Here is an 18570-nt window from a genome sequence, read left to right as displayed (position 1 = left end):
GAGCAAACCACCTTTGGTACCGCATACTCAACACCTGAGTCTGAAACTGAGTATGTGGGGGGCTGGCTTGTTGCTGCAAGTTGTTGGCAGTTAGTGATACATTTGGTACCCCATGCCTTAAAGCTTTTCCCTAATTTCCCATTTCATTTAATGATTGTGCCTCTACGAGATGTGCAATTCAGTTGGCTCTAATCCTGATCATAATCCTGATTGTTCTAGTGCTGCAATTTGATGACTAATTCTTGTGAGTTTGTTTCATTTAATGACTAATTTTATTCATTTAACTGTTATTGGAATTTTCTTGTTGTAGGCGACTGAATTATGTGATGATGACGACATTAATAGAGCTATTATGTGGAAGAAAGGACGAGTCACCAAAGCAGGTGGCATTGAAGGAGAGCATTTGATAAAAAAATCCAACAGATTGTAAGCAAAATAACAATAAGTAAAAGTATGATTTTTATTGAACTGATAACTCTTTTAGTAATAATGCTTTTTAATGTGCCTGACAGGATGGTTACATTCAACAAAAGAGGGAGGGTAAGCTGCTAATTGAAGGAAGCAAAGAGGATATACTTACCAAAGCACTTGACACTGAAGAATATAATGGCCGTGTGAGGGGTATTGGAGGTCATATCACTCCAACAATATATTTCAATTCTGGTAGAAGATGGAAGCATGCTGATGTAATCACTGAGCATAAAAGGGAGCTGATGGAGACGAGGAAGAAAATTTTAGAACAAGATGCACGTATACAAAACCTTGAAGTAATGGTGTATAAAAAGGGTACCATGTGTGATAATTCGATTGATGACAAAGGCAGTTGCTCAGTAAAGTTGCAACCCATGATTGAAGATGACATTAAGAACGATGATGATGACCTACAAATTTTGTGTCAAGCTGATGTTTTGCAGGTATAACACTAGTTGCATTAATTGTGACCTGCTGCTATTTGTGACCTGCAACTTTTACATTTTAGGGAAAACCAGTTGCATTGACATTGGAATCTAGCACAAATATTGTTGCACATGGTACAATTGTTTGTGGCAATGAATCTGATATAATGCTTTATGGTGTTCCATTTCCCAATAATTGTATGCGAGTCTCCATTGATGAAGCAGTAGAAAAATCAACACCTTTGCCATATCCAATTCCAAGTGAATTTGAAGTAATTGGTGATGCTGTAGAAACCCATGTGGCTTGGCCAAAACACTTGATAGTGAACCAAGATGAGGTATTTGTTAGATTTTATTTCAAATTAAATTGTCACTTGTTTTATTAATCATCCTATCTAACTATCATGATTTGAAATTATTAGAAGCCTCGAAGGAAGAAGCTTGAACAACCAAAAAAGAAACATACTTTGTCAATAAGTGCCCCAAGAGCATTACATATGTTATATTGTTATAGTAAGAGTGCTTTAGATGATGGCAGATATATATCAGTGAGTTTTGATTATGACGTGTTTGATGATGATTATGAACTTGTTCTACACCTTGAGGATATCATTCCTTTGTGTCATTTGGAGCCCCTTTCAGGCAATTGTGTAGTTGGCTACATATGGTAAGTGTTTAGATTTAGCAATTTAAATATAATTTTAACAGGTTTACTGTAATCTATGATAATCATCCATTTTGTGAATAACTTTCATTTTTCAATCTACCTCTTCGTTTTATTATGTTTGCAATGGCAGACATCTTTATAAAAAACTGCTGAAAGATAACAAGAAAGAAAAATTCAGATTTGTGAATCCACATAAAATCCCATATATGGCAAACACTGCACATGACAAAAAAAGGTAAGCTTGAAAGGCTAAAGCAAAGGGCAAGTCATTTGGCAGGCAGGCTAAGTGGTGCATCTGTAGATCAACTTGTATTAGTGCCATGTAATATCGGGTAAGTAAGAATTAAAACATCACTTTCAATTGTTGTCTTTTGATAATTTATTGAATTATATGCACTAATTATGTGTTTGTTGCATAGTTTCCATTGGATTCTCACTGTTATTGACCCTTACAATGAAGTTATTTATTTGTTGGATTCTCTAAGGCACCACATTCATGATGAGGATTGGAAATATATAGTGGAAATATGAGTTCATATTTCTTTTTTATTAAGCATTTATGTTAATACAAAACTCATATATAAAAAATTTTTAACGTATGAAGGGCCTTAAGATTGTTTAATTCAAACAAGGGAAGGAAAGGTAGAAAAAAAAGGCTATGTGGGTAATAGTAAAGGTATGTGTAATTACGTATAACATATATTTTAATGTGTATGTTTATCATTAATAATATGTCTCTAATTTCCATAGGCTCCTCGACAACAAGATGCCAAACAATGTGGTTACTATGTGATGCGATTTATGAGACAAATTGTTGAAGAAGTTGAAATTATTGAAAGAGATTCACTACGATCTATAGTAATGTTTACTTGCTTATGTCTCAAATTATTTGAAATAAACTATTTTAAATATGCAAAGTCAATGTTGATTTTTTTTCCTCATTAATGTTCACAGTTCACACAAGCAGAGTATTCTCGAGAAGAAATTGATGAGGTGCGATCGGAGTTGGAAGAATGTATACAAGATCATATTTATGAGTAGGTGCGTTCAAGTTTATGTAAGTTCATTACCTTGTTTAAGCTAAGGTTTATATAATTAAGTTCATTATCTTTAGCAAGAAGCAACTTTTTGCTTCTTTAGAATCCATTTTCAGCTATGAGATGCAATCTACCCTTGTTTGTTATTCTAAGTTTAATCTGTGATAAAGAGTCTTCTTGGTCATTAACTGAATTATATAAACTGAATGCATTTTAGAATGGAGAAATACTGAGATGTGCTCCCTGAGCTTCTAATTTTGACAATTGTTTGCTAAATTTTTTATATCAGTTGTAGCCATATGATAGTCCACTTGCTCAATTCTTCTGTTATTTCAATAATCTGGAGAGTTTAGATGAATCATATTGTCACGTCAACAATAATAATATGGTATACATGAAGGGATATAATGCTTATGTTCTTAGCTACGATATTTATGTCTATTCTCTATCGTGGCAGTATTAAAAATGTAAACACTTCATTCTGTTAAATTATGGAGAATCTAGTAAGTGGACTAATTGATGGTTTGATTGTTACAAATGAAATCATTTGTGCACACAATTTGGGAAATAAAAAGTCTACTCTATATATGTTTGTTTGCATAAGTACCATAAATATGAATTTCGGGCTATATTGAGTTTCTACCCTTCATTTTGGCTTTTCTAATGACTCCATGCAAATAAATTAGAAAGGAATGTAAACAACACAAACCTCAACTGATGTCTCATAAGAAGTTCTTATAGAACTTCATTGGTTGTAGGCGTAGAAGCTTACTATAGATCTGTATTATTGAACTTCAGGATATTTGCTTGTATTACAAGATATATACTTCATGTAAATAAGAAATAAAAAACACAGATGCAACATAAGACAAAAACTGAGAAATGGATGTTATACTGAGTACTACAAACCACAGTTTATCATATTATAGTTGATTCTCTAGCAAAGTTTCACATTTTGAACTCGTTTATTTTGATTTGAAATGTCTACAACTTTTACTAATGTTTGATGGTAAAATTTGGTGTTTGGTTCTTTATGCAACTTTTTATTGTTTGCTATGAAGTCGCCATAGCAATGTTGTAACCTTCACAACTCTAATGTTGATCAATACCAGTGGGTATTCTCTGAGTACCTCCATTTATGCTCGAAAGTTTCTTATATGGGTTGTTCACCTTTTTGGTACCTCCATTTAGCCTTGTGTAGCGAAATCACTCGTTTCCCTTTGAACATAATTGAAGAAAATTTCATGAACGATGGTTGCTAGTCTTTTTTAATCCTCTCTTGGTTTTCCCAAAAACACAGCAAGACAAGTCAAGTCAGTTGATGGTTGATGATTATGAAAACTCAAGGCAGGTTCAGTTATTAGATATTGTAGAGTATCAGATGTAGAAATCAGAATTAAAAAAAAGGGGTTCTTTCATACTCCTTGGAATGGTGTTCGAGAATTTGTATGTACCATTGAAGGTCTTCCCTCCAATTTGCTGCTATAAATGGTCTCATCAGTCCCTATTTCACTGGTTGTTGAAAACATCTGTTGCTTCAGAATTTGCCAGGACAGTAATCTGATTTTTGAAATTGCACATCTGAACTGCAGTGCAAAAATTGAGAAACCTACTATTCTCCATACTAATCTGTAATGACTCCGCCATTGTCCTTGTTTTCTCAGCCTTATTAAACACGTATGCATTAGAAAGTCCCTCTCCTTCATGCTGCCCAGCCATTAATGGCTTGATACTCAACTGCTGCAAATGAGAGCTTATAGGCTTCCGTTTTCCAGCACTTGTTGCATCTGTGTTATGGCTTGTAGGTACTGATTTGTTGAACCACTCGAGATACACATCAAGTTTAGAAGATCTTAAAAGTGCAGATGTCATAATTGAAGCCATTGTGGAATCTGAAGTAAAAAAAAAAAGTAGTTATTTTTAGAACTTGATAGGATTTCAAAAGTTTATGCAATTTTAGCATCTAATACTGTTCTCCAATGATTGTTCATCTAATATTGGTTGTGAGTATTCATTCATTCGTCTCCAGTGATTGTTTTGTTTCTTTTGAGAGCCATCAATAATGCTCATGTATGGACTTGAAACATATTGTTGCTACTTTTGTAGGTGGATACAGGACAGTCGAGATCAGTACACTAAGGAGCGTATGGATTCAGTAATTGATCAGTACACTAAGCGACTGGATTCAGTAACTACTGTATTGTTTTGAGTAAACAGATTGTTGGCTACTTCTTCAGTATTCAGTATTCAGTAGCTACTTCTTAGAAGTAAACAGATTGTTGGCTAAACAGATTGTAGCTGTTCAAAACAAATTTTTTGTGCTCTTTTATTTTATATGTGAATATCACTATCTACTTTGAAACAGAATTAGTGTTAATTTTGATATTTACTAGCTTCTCATGTAATTAAATACTAATATTACTTCAACGTCAGATTTCTATTATTTTGGTATGAGTTTGAAATCATTAGCTGAGTTGATTATATGTAAAATTCGAATCTAGACATGGTAAAAGAAAAATAATAGTTTCGTAAATATAAAAATAATGATTTTTAAATAATTTTTTTTCTTTAAAACGACAACGCTTTTAAAGCGTTGCAAAAAGTGTTGTCTTTATAAAAAACAACAACGCTTTTAAAGCATTGTAATAGTGTTGTCTTTGCAAAATATGACTACGCTTTTAAAGCGTTGCAAAAGCGTTGTCTTTTCTACCAAAAACAACGCTTTAAAAGCGTTGCCTTTGCATAAACCGACAACGCTTTTAAAGCGTTGCAAAAGCGTTGTCTTTGCTGCAAACGACAACACTTTAAAAGCGTTGTCGTTGAGCAGACTTTTAATAACAGTGCCTTTAACAATGCTTTTTCAGGCACAAAGACAACGTTTTAAAAGCGTTGTCTATTAGCTTTTTTCTTGTAGTGTCGGTGCCTTAGGAGGTCGGCGTCCACAGCTGCGGTGGAGGGACTCCTGATGGTAACTACTATGGAAGATAATAGCTTGTGTTCCATCTGCCTTGACGATTTTCAGATGATGACTCAGGCTCTGGTAATAGCCTGCGACCATTCGTTTAAAGAGAAAATTAAAGAGATTCCCTTGTTCATCCATTATCTCGTTTGATGATCATTAGTAATTATGTTCTACTGTAGATTACTATAGAACAACTCCTTTCTTGTATACTATTGTTAATTGTTTGATCGAACCAAACTGATATTTTTTAGTAAACTAAACGAAACTGATTTTCGATAAAAACCAAGTAACGCACAGCACAATCAACGTCGGAAAATGTGACTTTTGGCGACTCTTGGAGCGTTTCACATTGCTAAAAGATAGAAACATTAATTAGGAGGGAATTTTTCCATATATATTTTGTATCATTTAACGACGCGTTAATATGCGTTACCAAAAGAAGGCATTCGGCGACGTGCACATGACTCCACGTTGCTATTAGTAGTGGAAATTTTTTTCGACCTCAAATTGTGGTAATTTGGCGACGTAAAGACATTAAGTGTCGCTAAAATAAAATCTGGGAATAAAAATTTTTCAGATATGTGAAAAGACCTCGCTCCAACCCTATCTATGAAAAGCCCTCGCCCAACTTGTTATGGTGAGGTCACGAGGTCAGAACTCGCTCGTTACGAGGTTGGACCTTGTCCCGATCTTTTTAAATGAAATTAAAATTTATTTTAAATTTTAATAAATCATAAATATATATATTAAAAATGATCTATTTTTTTTAAAAAATTATAAATCAAAATAAATATCATTTGAAAACATATCTTGAATGCGGTCATGGATTGAAGACTTTGGTTGAACATTATCACAAAGTTGTAAGTTTTATTTGAAAATAAAATTTCTTATGACAATTTATATGATAATAAATTGTTTCATTTTTTTAAGGCTGATCCTATGATGTGAGAGATTCCGAGTGTGATCGACACCTTCGAGAATAAATTGTTTCATTTTTTATTAAGGGTGAGCATTGAAAACGTATAACTATTTTTTCTACCCTTCCCTTCTATTTCTTATGGTGCATGTCAAGCTATTCATGTTCTGTTGACTATTGACATATGCCAATATACGTTGTTTCATTTTTGTATCCAACCCTTCTGATTTATTATTACATTCATAGACCCTTTATTATTTTATACATGAATAGGAGGATGAAAATAATCAATTTTTATAATGTATAAACAGTTGTTACTCTAGTCCATTAACTATTAGTTTTGCTTTTGTACACTATTAATTACTATTGCATATACTATTCAATGTAATTCTTTATCAATGTCCTTATGTATGTATGTCTTGAAATGTGTATTTATACACCTTGAGAGTCTCTTTACCAAAGTGAGAAGCTCATTGTGCATTAGATGTTTGCACACTTTGAATTGCATTTACTATGATCAGGAGCAAATTCAGGATTTTAAATTTGGAAAAGCCACATAATAAAAATCATCTACACCTTTGAACCTAGAAATTGTCCCAACACATTTTTCAAGACCTCAACACAACCCTAAACACTTGAATAATTAAATAAGGAAAAGAATGACTAGTTTAGCATTTATAGTCATTCCATGAAATTACATGCAATTAGATTACTAATTTGTGCTATTCATCCCATAAAGCATTGTCACTTTCATACATTTTTAAATGAATGATGCAACGACATTCTATTAACATTATCTAAAATAAACAAAAAAATAACAAAAAATATTCAGCAATTTACCAAAAGACGTACTTAGATTTATGAAATGACCAAAAAGCATACTATACTTTGATATTTACCAAATAAAGTACTTAATTTTCTATTATTTCCGTTCTACCTCTCAATCATTTGTCAATCTCTTTCATCTTTTTTATGCATGCAATTTCTTTTCTCTTTCCTCTCTGCAATGCACGCATCCTCTCTTCTTTTTCCTCCCATCTTCTCTTTCCTTACTCTTTAGAAGATATGCACGCATACAAAGCATAATATGGGCCTGATATGATTTCATATCAGGCTCACGAGATTAGAGTTTAACATATTTTTCTTTATAACATTTTAACACCTTTGGAGAAGTCAAAATATGCGATGGACAGTACCGTTAGACTCCTTACAAGCTCAGAAATCTACAAGACCTGAAATGAGTCCAATTCGAGGTCTCTAGGTCCATCAATGGATTTTGATCAAAATCCATTGATGGATCTAGAGATCTTGGATTGGACTCATTTTAGGTCTTATAGATTACTGAGGCTGCAAGGAGTTCAACGGTGTCATCCATCACATATTTCAACTTCTCCGAAGGTGTTAAAATATCGTCGAAAGGATCAACTAAAAGAACCCAATGTGGGCCTGATATGAACCATGGGCCTGATATGGTTCGTATCAGACCCATGTTGGGCCTGATATGGTTCCATATCAGCCTCAATATGGGCCTGATATTAACCATATCAGGCCCATGTTGCCTGAGGCAATATGGGCCTGATATTAACCATATTAGGCCCTATTGCCTGAGGATGCGTGCTTCTAGATTCCAACTACTTCCGGACTATTATTAAGATACAAATATTCATATCAAATAAACACATTGCCTGAGGAACGCCAAAGGCTCAACAAGTGGCTGGGAGTAAATCTGGGGTCCCCGAGTCAAAAAGCGTTAAGAGTTGAAGGTTGATGAATGGGCTAAAAGATCTAAGGGTACCCTTATCATAGCCAAGTTGGCGATATTTGTTTGTTTTTCATGTTACGGATTTTCGAGATTTATCTGATACCAATTTATTGGTATCAGAGCGGGTTAGGATACCTGCTTTTGGTGTTTTGGATTTTAGGGTTAGCTCAAGTTTGCCAGTAAACTTGGGTATTTATTTTCGGATATGTACGGTTTCTGTCGATTTCTCATCCGAAATTTTGAGGTAAAATGGGGACTGGACAGCGACGAAACATCTCCAGACAGCACATAGGTATAAAGGTAATTATATAATTTTTTTTTTATACTTATAGTGATATTTGTGTTATAACTTAACAGATATGAGGAGATCTACACGAGTAGCTGCGAGACGTGGTGATGGACGACCACGTAAGAGGACTTTGGAATCTCTGGCAACATACTCGCCAGAGATCCCTACTGGGGTTGAGCCTGTTGGTCAGGGACAGACTCAAGATATTGCGGGTGCATCGGGCTCTTAGACTCTAATGGCTTCGTTGGAGGTACCCACCCATACCGTACACACTGTACCACCCGTGGCAAACCTGATACCTCCACCAGTAGAGCCTATGGTGTACCCGACACCACCACCACCTAGACCTACCGTGTACCCGACACCAGCGGCACCTGTGCCCTACAGTGTACCCAGCAGCACCTGCACCAGCGATACCGGTTGCTCCACATTCGGTACCACTACCTATCGTACCTCCAGCCGCGGCCACCTATGCTGACCCTGCAGTGCCACCGGCGGCATATGCCCCAGTTTATGCAGTAGCATCGGGAGTACCTCCCTCGGTCTATCCAGCGGTACTACCTGTAGCACCAGCTCCAGTGGTTCCGCCAATTCCAACAGCTGTCCCTACCCACCTCACAGATATTGTCACGGCACGAGCTCGGATCCCAGCATTGGTAGAGTCGATGAAGAATCGATTCACACTCCCCCAAGGAGAGACTGATCCGAGTGTGGCCCAGTCCTAGTTAGAGACCATGGAGCGAACCTTCTTCTACATGGCTTGTTCCGAGTGGGAGAAAGTGGAGGTGGTTGCTTTCCATTTACAGGACGAGGCTGACACCTGGTGGGTTACGCAGTGTTCCATCATAGGCAAGCAGAACATCACCTGGGCCAGATTCAGAGAGGCTTTTGAGAGTCGTTACTTTCCACGAGCCTATCAAATGACTCGCCGTCAGGATTTTCTAAGTCTACGACAGAACAACCGATCGATCACAGAGTACAATGCCAAGTTTAATCGGTTGGCCAAATTTTGTCCAGAACTGGTTGCTGAGGATAGTTCCCGTATGTAGTAGTTTATTCAGGGATTGGATGGACATCTGCAAGTAAAGCTTGTCGAGTTTGGGAACTAATCTTACATAGAGACACTGGATAGAGCCCTGATGATAGAGTCAACTCACCAGAGAGAGTATCCAGACAAGAAAAGGAAGCAGACGGATCAGACATCTGGACAGATCCAGCAGCCATAGGCTACACAACAGTAGAGTGGTCGCAGTCGGCCAGGTCAGGGTACTTCTGGGGCTTCTAGTCAGCCACAGAAGTCGTGGCGGTCTTCATCAGGATATTTCTGGCCTCCTCAGCAGACCCGGAGACAAACCACTAGTGACATCCACTGCGCCCGGTGTGGATCCAGAGAGCACACCACATTAGCCTGCACCTTGGGGCAGTCACTTTGCCATTATTTTAAACTGCCTCAGCACATGAGCCGAGATTGTTCGTTGAAGGCTCAGCATATTGCTTCCGGAGTTTCTGGTCATGGAGTTCAGATCAATTAGACAAGGACTTAGTGAGGAGGGCATAGAGCCCAATCCTCACATCATCAGTAGAGGATAGCTCCCCCTGCAGCAGCTGCATTTGGCATGCTCGGACAGGAGTAATCCAATACTCTTATAGTACCACAGAGCTCTGTTCTGGGACCACAGTATCTGAGTCAGGGGTAGTATCAGCTGCAACCCCAGCCACTGGATCAGTACCAGTCATCGCCTCAGTCCCTAGTACAGTAGCAGCCACAACCACTAGTCCAGTACCAGTCATCGCCCCAATCGCCGGTCCAGTATCAGTCTCAGCCTACCTATCAGTCTTTGGCTCAGTACCCGGCACCGTCATAGTGGCAGGCTCAGACTCAGGCGCAACAACCTTTGGCAACACTACCACCTCCTCCACCGCCAGAGACTAGACGTATTCATGCGGTGACCAAAGAGGATGCGCAGCGGGCCGACGGATCCGTTTTCCACGGTACGATTTCTATTTATACCTTATCTGCAGATATGCTGATAGATACAAGTAGCTTGCATTCTTTCATATTCCGTACCTTTATGCAGGAGATTGGTAGATTACCCACTTTCAGACTGCAGCGACTGACTGTATCTCTACCGTCCGGTGATACCTTGGACGTCACTCAGGAGGTCAGAGGTTGCCCGTTAGATTTTTGCAACATGATACTTATGGTAGATCTTTTAGTATTGGAAATGGTCGACTTTGATATTATTCTTGGCATGGACTGTCTGTCAGCATATCATGCCACTGTTGATTGCAAGACGGGGGTAGTCACATTCTGGCCTCCGAACCAACCCTCGTGGGATTTCACTAGCATCAGAGACGACGACATATCGACCATTTCGGCGATTCAGGCTTAGAAGCTACTGTCACATGGTTGTCAGGGTTTTATGTTATCCTTGATTCATATTGAAGACGGCAGTAGTTCTCAACTTTCTGACGTTTCAGTAGTCTGAGAGTATCCGGATGTATTTCCACAGGAGCTACCAGGTTTGCCTCCTAGAAGGCAAGTGGAGTTTGCTATTGAGTTGATTCCGGGAACCGCGCCGACATCAAAAGCTCCTTACCGTATGACACCAAAAGAGTTCAACGAACTGAAGGTTCAACTCCAGAAGCTTTTAGACAGGGGATTTATACGCCCTAGTGCTTCTCCATGGGGTTCTCCGATATTATTTGTCAAGAAAAAGGATGGTACACTGAGGTTGTGCATTGACTACAGATAGCTGAATACAGTGACAGTCAGAAATAAGTACCCCTTACCGTGGATCTAGGATTTGTTTGATCAGCTCAGAGTTACATCAGTATATTCTAAGATTGATCTGCAATCCGGATATCATTAGCCAAGAGTCAGAGAATTGGATATTCAGAAGACAGCATTCCGTACCAGATACGACCATTATGAGTTTTTGGTAATGTCATTTGGGCTTACCAATGCTCCAGCAGTGTTTATGGATTTGATAAACCGTGTCTTCCTGGAGTATCTTGATCAGTTTGTTATCGTTTTCATCGATGACATATTGGTCTATTTGCATTCCGAGGAGGAACATGCATAGCATCTTGGCACAGTCTTGGAGACTCTTCGACGACATCAGCTATATGCGAAGTTCAGCAAGTGTGCCTTTTGGCTATCTTCAGTCGGTTTTCTGGGACATGTGGTCTCTAGCAGAGGTATTTCAGTAAACCCTTAGAAGATCGAGGCTGTCACCAGTTGGGAGCAGCCGAAATTAGTGCAGGAGATCTGCAATTTTCTGGGACTAGCAGGATATTACAGACAGTTTGTCGAGCGTTTCTCGCGTATTGCTATGCCGCTGACAAGCCTGACCAGGAAAGGTGTGAAGTTCACTTGGACTGAGGACTACGAGACCAGCTTTCAGGAGCTGAAGCAGATATTAGTGTCAGCTCCAGTTTTGGTTTTGCCCGCTGGAGAGGACGGATTCGTACTCTACACTGACGTGTCTCTTCAGGGTTTGGGCATTGTTCTGATGTAGCATGGCAGGGTAGTCTCCTATGCTTCTCGACAGTTGAAGGAGCATGAGAAGAACTACCCAGTACATGATCTGGAACTAGCCGCCATTATCTTTGCTTTGAAGATTTGGCGACATCATCTATACGACATTACTTTTGAAATTCTTACAGATCATAAGAGTCTCAAATATATTTTCACCCAGAAGGAACTTAATCTCCGACAGAGGAGATGGATGGAGTTCTTGAAGGATTATGATTGTACCATTAGCTACCACCCGGGGAAAGCTAATGTGGTTACCGATGCACTCAGCAGGAAGTCCATAGGGACTTTGGCTTACCACCGGGCTTCAGTCACAGACTTGATTCAGGGTTTCTCCGAGTTAGGCCTTGAGGAGCAGGGACAGATAGAGTAGCGTATTCTTGTTACCATGGTTGCTCAGTCGTCAATCATAACGAGGATCCGAGAGGCCCAAGCCAGTGATTAACATTTTCAGTTTATTGGCAGCCAGATAGCTTCCGGGCAGCAGACCGAGTTCACACGAGATGAGGAGGGTATTATATACTTCCGAGGTAGATTATGCGTACCTCAGTCTCACCCGGTCCTATAGGAGCTACTTCAGGAGGCTCTACACTCTCGATTTGCGATCCACCCAGGTGGGACCAGCATGTATCGAGATTTGAGGCGTTCCTACTGGTGGAACGCTATAAAGAAAGACATTGCGGAATTTGTAGTGAGATGTCTTATCTGTCAGCAGGTGAAGGCTGAGCACTAGAGACTTGCTAGATTACTTCAGCGGATTCCTATTCCTAAGTGAAAATGGGAACACATTACCATGGACTTTGTGGTGGGTTTGCCTAGGACACGACGAGGCCATGACGCGATTTGGGTAATCGTTGATCGATTAACCAAATCAACGCACTTCTTAGCGATCCGGAAGATTGATTCCCTGGATCGATTGGTAGATCTGTATTTCTGGGAGATCATCAGATTACATGGTGTTCCTTTGAGTATTATTTCGGATAGAGACCCTTGGTTCATATCTCGATTCTGGCAGAGTCCACAGCAGGCATTGGGCACTCAGCTCCATTTCAGTACAGCTTTCCATCCGCAGATAGATGGATAGTCAGAGCGGATCATTCAGACTCTAGAGGACTTGCGGAGGTCATGTGTATTGGATTTTTGAGGCATTTGGGAGGACCATTTGCCATTGGTAGAGTTCACCTACAATAATAGCTTTCATTCGGCTATTCAGATGACACCGTTTGAAGCGTTGTATGGTAGACCTTGTCGGACACTCACCCTCTGGGATGAGGTTGGGGAGACCCAGCTATTGGGACCTTATAGAGTTGAACATGAGGCAGAGTTAGTTCGTACTATCAGACGGAGAATGTCAGAGGCGCAGGACCGCCAGAAGAGTTATGCTGATCGGAGACGCAGACCCCTAAAGCTCTCTACAGGCGACCATGTATTTCTATGAGTTTCACACACGAAAGGGGTGAAGAGATTTGACCTTAGAGGTAAGCTAGCTCCGCGGTACATTGGCCCTTTCCAGATCCTGGAGAGGATTGGAGCGGTAGCTTATCGTCTGGCACTACCACCGTCCCTGGCAGGCGTCCACGACGTATTCCACGTATCTATACTGAGGAGATACATACCCGACCCGACACATGTGCTGACAGATATCTCAGTTCCCGTTCAGCTTGACGTTACCTACGAGGAGGTTCTGGTATGAATTCTGGACCAGAAAGAGCTTCAGCTGCGGAACAAGACTATCCGACTGGTTAAAGTCAGATGGCAGCATCATTCAGATGAGGAGGCTACCTGGGAGCTCGAGGATACGATTCGATACCCCCACCTTTTCACTTGAAGTATGTGGGTTATTTTCCGTTCAGCATTTATACTTTATATCTGTTGTTAGTACTTGCTGATGGTAGATAACGAAATTTAGGGACTAAATTTTTATTAGTGGGGGAGAATCTAAAATATCGAAAATGGGCGAATCACCATAAGGAAATTTTTTAAAATTTTTAGAAATTTTTCAGGAATTTTTTGAAGCTCGTATGACGAGTTTACGGGGATAAAACTGGGTCCCGGGAAAACCTATTTAGGCTACCCCATTTAAACGAGGAAAAGTTGATTTCCCTTTTCTCTTTTTATTTTCTTTTTTCATTCTCCCTAGCCGAACGTCGTTTCCGCTGAGCCTTCTTCTCCTCTGATCTGCCCTAACCGCAAGTCGTCGATTCCTTCTCCTCCCGCGTGCATAAAGCCGTGACCAAGAGAAAATCGGCACATCTCTTCCTCTTTCTTCCTTTGCCCGATCTCCACCCCTCTCCGTGCGAAATCCCGTGCTTCCTCTCCAACCTCATCTTCACTGTCGTAGTAGCCGTAGCCTCTTCAAGGGCATCGTCGGGTTCCGGGAGTTGCCGGCCAAACTTCTGTTTCCCCATCTCTTCCTCCTCTCGGCCGATCGCCGGTCGCCACCGCCTGCCGTGCCACCGACGGACCTCACCGTGCCCTAGCTGATGCCACCACCGCCGTCTTCCTCAACCCTAGCACCGGTCAAGTTCCCATCTCTGCCCTAGCACTGACTGTGGCCACTGTTCCCTGCCGACGCTGCTGTCGTCGCTCAACCCGAGCAGCGCCTCTGCCCTAGATCGGATCTACTTCAATCGTTGAGGTGCAGATCTGCTACTATAGAAGCCACAGGTTTCAACAGGACCTCGCCTGATCTTTGGTCATCATAGGCAGTTAGAGGAAGAGGTAAGGTGCACCGATTGATCTAGAATTAGGTTATCGTTGGTGTGATGATTTCTTGAGCTCCATTTTGATATGGACAGTGAACCGTAGGTTATTTCTTGGGTTCTAGCAGCTACCCCTGTTCGGGCAGCAACATCACCGGTTGAGGCTTCAGAATTAGGTAAGTGGAGGAGGTAATTTCGAATACGAACTAGATTTAATTCTAGCTATGAAAGGGATAGGGTTATTAGGGCGATAAGTAATGATTAGGGTTAAGGAACTAACCCTAGTTGACCTATTGATTTTATTTAATTAAGGGTTGATGTCTATGTTGATCAGGGTGTTTCCTAATTAGGTTAGGGTATTTCATTTAGCTGCTTAATGCATATGAATATAGCTAAATAAAATATATTTATATTGGTGACACAGGACTTTGATACGAGATGAGTATCTCGACGTTGGATTTGGACCAGATACGATCCTCTTATTGGAGGCGGGTACTTTGACTTATCTTTTTAGATATGTCATTTGATATGCATAGTAATATTTTTAACAAATAGTAATGATTATGTTTCTTATCTGCATTGGTTGGTCACTACCCGATACCTGTTACATGCTTGTTTTGTTTATTTGTTATGCACTTCATGTTAGTATCTACTTGATTATACATGCTTATAAGGGTAGTGACATAACCATGTTTTATTATGTTTAGGACCTAGGGTTTGATAGCTTATCTGACCTGTGTACCTAGACCATTGATTTGGTCAATGTATTCTATGGTACACATTTTGTAGAGATGGATAGGCTCAGGATATTTTTCATGCTTAGTGTCATGCATCATCTCGCATGATTGCATGCTGTGCGATAGTCGACTCCATTATTGTTGAGCACATCGCCAATTACATGGATTTGTACACACAACCACTCATGGGTTAGTGGTTCTTATTAGGCAGGGTGTGTTGAAGCAGGTTGCTCTGTCAAGGGCTCCGTTGGTCCACTCATGGGTAGTGTGACGCAGCGTTGTAGTAGGACAGGGATCCCTCCTCTGGACTTGCTCAGGGAGATGATAGCATTGAGCTCCCCCACTTATGATTTGGGATAGGAGGATAGTGTAGGACCGTTGCGGCCGGCTAGGTGGGGGTTGTTGGATAGTCTTGCAAATTCAAAAACAAACAACCCTTCCTCGAACTCTTTAAGCTAACACTTGCATAAATAAAGCAGAGCAGTAATTAAAAACATAAAGAACGAGACACAAGTATTTACTTGGTTACAACCGATGTGGTTGTTAATCCAAGGAAGATAAAGTCCACTATCAATCTCCTTCAGGCGGAGAAGCCTCTTACAACGTTGACGCGCAGAAACAGAAGCTCAACTACAACTCTACAGCACACAAACGTTGGAAATGAATTACTCGAGTTCGTTGAAAAGCTTCTGGACCAAGGCTATATTTCTAGCCTTGGTCGGGCGCCCCGAAGGGGTTCCGGGCGCCCTGGGGGGATAAAACTTTATCCCCAACGTTCATATCGAGTTTTGACTCGATCTGGTCAAATTCAAGGTCCAAGCGCCCCTGACTGCTCCGGGTGCCCAGAATCATTCCTGGCGCCCCGGAGCCCAATGTCAACAGATGTTGACTTTTTCACCCGGTACCTCTTCTCAGGTTAAGTCCCGCCTCGGTCCGGTTCTTCTGCTCCGGATCCGCTCGCTTGGGTGATCTCTGCCATCCGGAAGAGGGCTCACTCGAACCCAAGTTCTGGTCTTCTCGAGCAGCCTTGCGCCCCGGCTTCTCGTCCCTCGGAATCGCTGCATGTTTCATTCTCGTCCACCAGCGTACCCATCCGCAGTCTTCATCCCTCGGTCACACCCCGTGTCGACCTTCTCGCTAGCTGCGTCTCTTGCTACTCGAGTAATCTTCCGCTCCGACTTTCGTTCCTCGGAACCACCACACACTTCCTTCTCGCCCGCCGGTGTACTCTTCCGCAGGACCTCGTCCCTCGGACGCACCACGTGCCGTCCTTCTCGCTAGCTGCGTCTTTCGCTCGAGTACCTGTACTCCTAAGCTCCTGCACACTTAGACACATGGTTAGAGACACACATGACCTAACTTAACTTGTTGTTCACACCAAAACAACCTTGGGGTTCCAACAATCTCCCACTTTTTGATGTGATCAACCCAAGTAAAGCTAGGGTCAAAATAGATATGAAAATTAAACAATTTATATTGCAATAACGTGCAACAAGATAGAAAAATTAAATTTCAAAAATTTTAATTTTCAATTTCTACCTCCCCCTAGACTTATACATTTTTCTTCTCCACCTTTGATCACATAAAAAATTGGGGTTGCAAAAAAATCTAAGGGATGACACTTAGACAAAATTATAAAAATCTATTTCAATGATTTTTTGGAAAATATTTCTAACTCAAGAAAAATTTCTAAGTCAAAAATAACTTTTGAAAAATTGCTAAGTATTCGTCATCAAGAATTAAAAACTTTATAAGCCGAAAACTTTATGCAAAAAAAATTTAAAACAATTTTGGAGAATATTTTAAAAAAAATTTCTATGCATTTATTTTATTTTATTATTTTATTTTTTTTAATTCTCATGATTTTATCATATAGTTTTAAATTTTCATTTTAATTTATCATAACTTCTTAAATCATAATTTTTCAGATTTAAGGTAACAAATATTAAACATGCTAAAAATTTTATTCGATCTTTTAACATGTCATCTTCTGTTATTTTTTGATGTTGTACTTCACAAAAATATTTCAATAACATAAATTCTAACTTGATAAAATTTTTCGACAATATAATTTGTAAAAATTCTTTCGGCAATGTGCAAAATTCGTTTGAAAGAATATTTTATAATTTGCAAGAATTTTTTAACAACAAAAATTCTAAATTGTAGGAATCTATTAATAATAGATTTCTTAATCCGAAAATTTTTTTCGATGACTCAATTTCTAATTCGCAAAAATCTTTCGAGAAAGTAATTTGTAATTCGAAAAAATATTCGAAGAAAGTTTTCTACAATATTTCTAATTTGCATAATTCTTTCGAAAAAATGTTTTGTAATTCACAAAAGTCTTTCGGCGAATTTTCTAACTTCCAAAATTCTTTTGTCAAAATATTTTGTAATTTACAAAATTCTTTCAAAATGATTGGTAAATCGAAACACTCTTTCGATAATTCAATTTTTAAATCGCTAAAATCTTCAGACAACGTTTCTATTGAATTAACGAGTTGTTCAGAGGGTAGAGACCATATCTTACTTACCTCATCGGCCATTCGTCCTCCCCTGTTGAATTACTTTCTTTGAAGATTCTCCCCCTTCATCGATGCTCATTGAAGAAGGGCTTTCTGTGTCATTGGGATGAACTTCGGTTGTTTCGCTAGTTTTTTTCATTCTCGGACTGTTCTGTCGACGGCTTGGTGTCTATTGAGTTGTCGGCTTCCAAAGGTTCTTCGTAGAGCTTCAAGAACTTCTCCCAAAGTTCTTTTCCACTTTTGTATTCTCCGACTCTAACAAGATCTTCATTTGGTATTACGGTTAGAATGTGAAATTCTGCCCGACCGTTTGCCATTGAGTCGTCACGTTGCTTCTTGTTCCAGAGGCGTAGATCGAGTTCTTCTCCATTCGTTATCTTTGGTGCTTCATAACCGCATTTCAATATTAAAGAAATACCAAAATCTGAATTCAAATATACCTCCATTTGTTGCTTCCAGGAAGAAAACTCCCCCTCGAATGTTGGTGGGCAGTCGCTAGCTCCGACCATCGTTTTGTTACTTCAGACAGCGGTTAGTCC

General features: G+C 39.8%; 1 long non-coding RNA gene across 1 annotated transcript; it reads left to right on the top strand.

Annotated features, from left to right (window-relative positions):
- Positions 1-2319: 2319 nt before the first annotated feature.
- On the top strand, positions 2320-4773 carry LOC122038115. The gene is made up of 3 exons (XR_006127800.1): positions 2320-2421; positions 2518-2604; positions 4707-4773. It is a non-coding gene; the product is annotated as an uncharacterized LOC122038115 (long non-coding RNA).
- Positions 4774-18570: the final 13797 nt, after the last annotated feature.

The sequence above is a fragment of the Zingiber officinale genome, chromosome 1A, assembly GCF_018446385.1.
Source record: "Zingiber officinale cultivar Zhangliang chromosome 1A, Zo_v1.1, whole genome shotgun sequence".
NCBI lineage: Eukaryota > Viridiplantae > Streptophyta > Magnoliopsida > Zingiberales > Zingiberaceae > Zingiber > Zingiber officinale.
This window is presented reverse-complemented; position numbering and strand designations above follow the sequence as displayed.